Genomic DNA, 7,203 nt, shown 5'->3' on the forward strand with positions numbered 1-7,203 from the left:
CTTTTTCAAAATAATTTTCAATCATATCTTTTTTATTGCTAATTTCAAAATCTTTTTTAAAATCACTTAACTACTTTCTCAATTTTAATTTTCGAAAACCATCAACCACTTTTTCAAAATTCCTTTTAATTATTTCAAAATCTTTTTAAATTTATTTTCAAAAATTCTTTCCCCCCTTATCACCTCCTTCTATTTAAGGACTAACACTCCTCCTCTATTAGCAATTCAGACTCTCTCTCTCTCTCTATAAGTTCGAATTCTCCTCTCTACCTCCTCCTATTCTTCCTTTCCTCTGACACCTCAAGGAATCTCTATACTGTGATATAGAAGATTCCATACTTTCTTGTTCTCTTCTCTTTCATATGAGCAGGAGCAAAGACAAAGGCATTCTTGTTGAAGCTGATCCTGAACCTGAAAGGACCTTGAAGAGAAAGCTAAGAGAAGCTAAAGCACAACTCTCTGGAGAGAACCTAACAGAAATTTTTGAAAAAGAAGAAGACATGGCAGCCGAAAATAACAACAATGCCAATAATGCAAGGAAGGTGCTTGGTGACTTTACTGCACCTACTCCCGACTTCTAGGAGAAGCATCTCTATTTCTGCCATTGGAGCAAACAAATTTGAGCTTAAGCCTCAATTAGTTTCTCTGATGCAACAGAATTGCAAGTTTCATGGACTTCCATTGGAAGATCCTCATCAGTTTTTGGCTGAATTTTTACAAATCTGTGACACTATCAAGAACAATGGAGTTGATCCCGAGGTCTACAGGCTATTGCTTTTTCCCCTTTGCTGTAAGAGACAGAGCTAGAATATGGTTGGACTCACAACCTAAGGAAAGCCTGAACTCTTGGGAAAAGCTGGTCAGTGCCTTTCTGGCCAAATTCTTTCCACCTCAAAAAATGAGCAAGCTTTTAGTGGAAGTCCAAACCTTTAGAAAGAAAGAAGGTGAATCCCTCTATGAAGCTTGGGAAAGATACAAGCAATTGATCAGAAAGTGTCCTTCTGACATGCTTTCAGAATGGAGCATCATAGGTATCTTCTATGATGGTCTGTCTGAACTGTCCAAGATGTCATTGGACAGCTCTGCTGGAGGATCTCTTCATCTGAAGAAAATGCCTGCAGAAGCTCAGGAACTCATTGAAATTGTTGCAAATAACCAATTCATGTACACCTCTGAAAGAAGTCCTGTGAACAATGGGACAACTCAGAAGAAAGGAGTTCTTGAGATTGATACTCTGAATGCCATACTGGCTCAGAATAAAATATTGACTCAGCAAGTCAATATGATTTCTCAGAGTCTGTCTGGAATGCAAGCTGCATCAGGCAGTACTAAGGAAGCTTCCTCTGAAGAAGAAGCTTATGATCCTGAGAACCCTGCAATGGAAGAGGTGAATTACATGGGAGAACCCCTATGGAAACACCTATAATCCTTCATGGAGAAATCATCCAAATCTCTTATGGAAGGACCAACAGAAGCCTCAACAAGGCTTCAACAATAATAATTGTGGAAGAAATAGGTTTAGCAATAGCAAGCCTTTTCCATCATCTTCTCAGCAACAGACAGAGAATTCTGAGCAGAGCTGTTCTGGCCTGGCAACCATAGTCTCTGATCTATCTAAGACCACACTAAGTTTCATGAACAAAACAAGATTCTCCATTAGAAATTTGGAGGCACAAGTGGGTCAGATGAGTAAGAGAATTACTGAAACTCCTCCTAGCACTCTCCCAAGCAATACAGAAGAAAATCCCAAGAGATAGTGCAAGGCCATAACCATGACCAACATGGCCAAACCTGGAGAGAGTGAGGAGGATGTGAATCCCAGTGAGAAAAACCTCATGGGATGTCCTCTGAATGAAAAGAAGTTTCCCTTTGAGGAACCATGAGAATCTGAGGCTCATACAGAGACCATAGAGATTCCATTGAACCTACTTCTGCCGTTTATGAGCTCTGATGAGTATTCTTCATCTGAAGAAGATGAAGATGTTACTGAAGAGCAAGTTACTAAGTACCTTAGAGCAATCATGAAGCTAAATGCCAAGTTATTTGGTAATGAGACTTGGGAGGATGAACCCCCCTTGCTCACCAAAGAACTGAATGACTTGACTAGGCAGACATTACCTCAGAAGAAACCGGATCCCGGAAAGTTCTCAATACCTTGCACCATAGGCACCATGACCTTTGAGAAGGCTCTGTGTGACCTGGGGTCAAGTATAAACCTCATGCCACTATCTGTAATGGAGAAACTGGGGATCCTTGAGGTGCAAGCTGCAAGAATCTCACTAGAGATGGTAGACAATTCAAGGAAACAGGCTTATGGACTTGTAGAGGATGTTTTGGTGATCGTTAAAGGCCTCCACATCCATGCTGACTTCATAATCCTGGACACTAGGAAGAATAGAGATGAATCCATCATCCTTGGTAGACCCTTCCTAGCCACAGCAAAAGCTGTGATTGATGTTGACAGAGGAGAGTTGGTCATTCAAGTGAATGAGGACTACCTTGTGTTTAAGGCTCAAGGATCTCCCTCTGTAACCATGGAGAGGAAGCATGAAAAGCTTTTCTCAATACAGAGTCAAACAGAGCCCCCACATTCAAACTCTAAGTTTGGTGTTGGGAGGCCATCATCATGCTCTGAGTACCTGTGAGGCTCCATGAGAGCCCACTGTCAAGCTATTGATATTAAAGAAGCACTTGTTGGGAGGCAACCCAATTTTATTTAATTTTATATATTTATTTTCTATTGTTATTTTATGTTTTCTTTAGGTTGATGATCATGTGGAGTCACAAAAACAATTGCAAAAATCAAAGCAAATTCAAAAAGAGCACACCCTGGAGGAGGAGCTTACTGGCGGTTAAACGCCAGTAATGGTAGCAAAATGGGCGTTAAACGCCCAGTCTGGCACCATTCTGGGTGTTTAACGCCAGAAAAGGGCACCAGACTGGCATTTAACGCCAGAAAAAGGGCACAAAGCTAGCGTTTAACGCCAGAAAGGGGCAAAAAGTTAGCGTTTAATGCCAGAAAGGGGAGAAAAGCTGGCGTTAAACGCCAGGATTGGCACTCAAAGGGGCGTTTACACGCCAACATGGTGCAGGGATGAGAAATCTTTGACACCTCAGGATCTGTGGACCCCACAGGATCCCCACCTACCTCAACTCTCTCTCTCTTCTTCTCTCCTCTTCACACCTTTCCATAAAACTCTTCCCCACCCACCATTGACCAATCACCTCAATACCTCTTCCCCAAAAACCCCTCACCTATCAAATCCTACCCTCTTCTCCATAATCTCTTCACCAACCCACATCCATCCATCATTAAACCCCACCTACCTCACCATTCAAATTCAAACCATTTCTCTCCCAAACCCTCCTCTTCATGCCCGAACCCACCCTCTCTCTTACCCTATAAATACCCCTCCTCACTACCTTCATTTTCACACAACATCCACACTACTTACCCCCTTGGCCAAAACCTTCACTACCCTCCATCTCCTCCATTTCTTCTTCTTCTCCTCCTTTCTTTCTTCTTTTGCTCGAGGACGAGCAACCATTCTAAGTTTGGTATGGGAAAAGCTAAAACTTTTTGTTTTTCTATAACCATTTATGGCACCAAAGGCCGGAGAAACCTCTAGAAAGAGGAAAGGGAAGGAAATTGCTTCCACCTTTGAGTCATGGGAGATGGAGAGATTCATCTCAAAGGTGCATCAAGACCACTTCTATGAAGTTGTGGCAAAGAAAAAGGTGATCCCCGAGGTCCCCTTTAAGCTCAAAAAGAGTGAATATCCGGAGATCCAACATGAGATCCGAAGAAGAGGTTGGAAAATTCTCACCAACCCCATTCAACAAGTCGGGATCTTAATGGTTCAAGAGTTCTATGCTAATGCATGGATCACCAAAAACCATGATCAAAGTGTGAACCCGGACCCAAAGAATCGGCTTACAATGGTCCAGGGAAAATAGTTGGATTTCAGTCTAAAAAATGTAAGGTTGGCATTCAACTTGCCAATGATGCAAGGAGATGTACGCCCCTACACTAGAAGGGTCAACTTTGATCAAAGGTTGGACCAAGTCCTTATGGACATTTGTGTGGAAAGTGCTCAATGGAAGAGAGATTCAAGAGGGAAGCCGGTTCAACTAAGAAGGCTTGACCTCAAGCCAGTGGCTAGGGGATGGTTGGAGTTCATCCAACGCTCAATCATTCCTACTAGCAACCGGTCTGAAGTTACTATAGACCGGGCTATCATGATCCATAGCATCATGATTGGAGAGGAAGTAGAAGTTCATGAGGTTATATCCCTAGAACTCTACAAGGTGGCGAACAAGTCCTCTACTTTGGCAAGGTTAGCCTTCCCTCATCTCATTTGTCACCTCTGCAATTCAGCTGGAATTGACATAGAGGAAGACATCCTCATTGATGAGGACAATCCTATCACTAAGAAAAGGATGGAGCAAACAAGAGAGCCCACTCACGGACCTCAATAAGAGCATGAAGAAATTCCTCATCATGAAATCCCTGAGATGCCTCAAGGGATGCACTTTCCTCCACAAAACTATTGGGAGCAAATCAACACCTCCCTAGGAGAATTAAGTTCCAATATGGGACAACTAAGGGTGGAGCACCAAGAGCATTCCATCCTCCTCCATGAAATTAGAGAAGACCAAAGAGCCATGAGGGAGGAGCAACAAAGGCAAGGAAGAGACATTGAGGAGCTCAAGCACTCCATAAGATCTTCAAGAGGAAGAACAAGCCACCATCACTAAGGTGGACCCGTTCTTTAACTTCCTTGTTCTTATTTTTCTGTTTTTCGAAAAGTATGCTTTATGTTTTATTTATGTTTGTGTCTTATTACATGATCACTAGTGTCTAAGTGTCTGTACCTTAAAGCTAAGAATGTCATATGAATCCTTCACCTTTCTTAAATGAAAAATATCTTAATTGTAAAAGAAAAAGAAGTACATGAGTTTCGAATTTCAAAATAGTTTAATTATTTTGATGTGGTGGCAATACTTTTTGTTTTCTGAATGAATGCTTGAACAGTGCATATTTTTGATATTGTTGTTTATGAATGTTAAAATTGTTGGCTCTTGAAAGAATAATGAAAAAAGGAAAAATGTTATTGATAATCTGAAAATTCATAAAATTGATTCTTGAAGCAAGAAAAAGCAGTGAATAGAAAAAAAGTCATTATATGCGAAAAAAAAGGCGAAAAAATAAAAGAAAAAGAAAAAGCAAGCAGAAAAAGCCAATAACCCTTTAAACCAAAAGGCAAGGGTAAAAAAGACCCAAGGCTTTGAGCATTAATGGATAGGAGGGCCCACAGGAATAAGATCCTGGCCTAAGCGGCTAAACCAAGTTGTCCCTAACCATGTGCTTGTGGCGTGAAGGTGTCAAGTGAAAAGCTTGAGACTGAGCGGTTAAAGTCGTGGTCCAAAGCAAAAAGAGTGTGCTTAAAAGCTCTGGACACCTCTAATTGGGGACTCTAGCAAAGCTGAGTCACAATCTGAAAAGGTTCACCCAGTTATGTGTCTGTGGCATTTATGTATCCGGTGGTAATATTGGAAAATAAAACGCTTAGGGCCATGGCCAAGACTCATAAAGTAGCTGTGTTCAAGAATCAACATACTGAACTAGGAGAATCAATAACACTATCTGAATTCTGAGTTCCTATAGATGCCAATCATTCTGAGCTTCAAAGGATAAAGTGAGATGCCAAAACTGTTCAGAAGCAAAAAGCTAAAAGCCCCGCTCATCTAATTAAGACTGATCTTCATAGATATTTTCGGAATTTATTGTATATTCTCTTCTCTTTATCCTATTTTATTTTTATTTGCTTGGGGACAAGAAACAATTTAAGTTTGGTGTTGTGATGAGCGGATAAATTATACACTTTTTGGCATTGTTTTTAGTATGTTTTTAGTATATTTTAGTTAGTTTTTATTATATTTTTATTAGTTTTTATTCAAAAATCACATTTCTGGACTTTACTACGAGTTTGTATGTTTTTCTGTGATTTCAGGTATTTTCTGGCTGAAATTGAGAGACTTGAGCAAAAATCTAATTCTGAGGTTGAAAAAGGACTGCAGATGCTGTTGGATTCTGACCCTCCTGCACTCGAAATAGATTTTCTGGAGCTACAGAAGCCCAATTGGAGCGCTCTCAATTGTGTTGGAAATTCGACATCCTGGGCTTTCCAGCAATATATAATAGTCCATACTTTGTCCAAGATTTGATGGCCCAAACTGGCGTCAAAACGCCGGTCAGAGACCCTTTTCTGGCGTTAAACGCCAGAACTGGCACAAAAGCTGGAGTTAAACGCCCAAACTGGCACCAAAACTGGCGTTTAACTCCAAGAGAAGCATATGCACGTGAAAGCTTCAATGCTCAGCCCAAGCACACACCAAGTGGGTCCGGAAGTGAATTTCTACATCATTTACTCATTTCTGTAAACCCTGGGCTACTAGTTCATTATAAATAGGACCTTTTACTATTGTATTTTCGTCTTGGTTATTCTGGTTCCCTCTCTGGGGCCGAAGCCAATGAACACCATTATCACTTATGTATTTTCAACGGTGAAGTTTCTACACCCCATAGATTAAGGTGTGTAGCTCTGTTGTTCCTCATGAATCAATGCAAAGTACTATTGTTTTTCTATTCAATTCAAGCTTATTCTTATTCCAAGATATTCACTTGCACTTCAACCTGACGAATGTGATGATCCGTGACACTCTTCATCATTCTCCCTTATGAACGCGTGCCTGACAACCACCTCCATTCTATTTGCCATAGCTTGGGTGTATGTCTCTTAGCCTCCTGGTTCATGACGCATGGTTGCCTCTCCTGACAACAGAGCCCTCCATTCCGTGAGATCAGAGTCTTTGTAGTATAAGCTAGAATCAATTGGCAGCATTCTTGAGATCCGGAAAGTATAAACATTGTCTGTGGTATTTCGAGTAGGATCTGGGATGGGATGACTGTGATGAGCTTTAAACCCGCGAGTGTTGGGCGTAGTGACAGACGCAAAAGGATCAATGGATTCTATTCCAACATGAGTGAGAACCGACAGATGATTAGCCGTGCGGTGACAGCGCATTTGGACCATTTTCACTGAGAGGATGGACGATAGCCATTGACAACGGTGATCCCCAAACATACAGCTTGCCATGGAAAGGAGTATGAATGATTGGATGAAGGCAATAGGAAAGCAG

This window comes from Arachis hypogaea, chromosome 17, assembly GCF_003086295.3.
Source record: "Arachis hypogaea cultivar Tifrunner chromosome 17, arahy.Tifrunner.gnm2.J5K5, whole genome shotgun sequence".
Classification (NCBI taxonomy): Eukaryota; Viridiplantae; Streptophyta; class Magnoliopsida; order Fabales; family Fabaceae; genus Arachis; species Arachis hypogaea.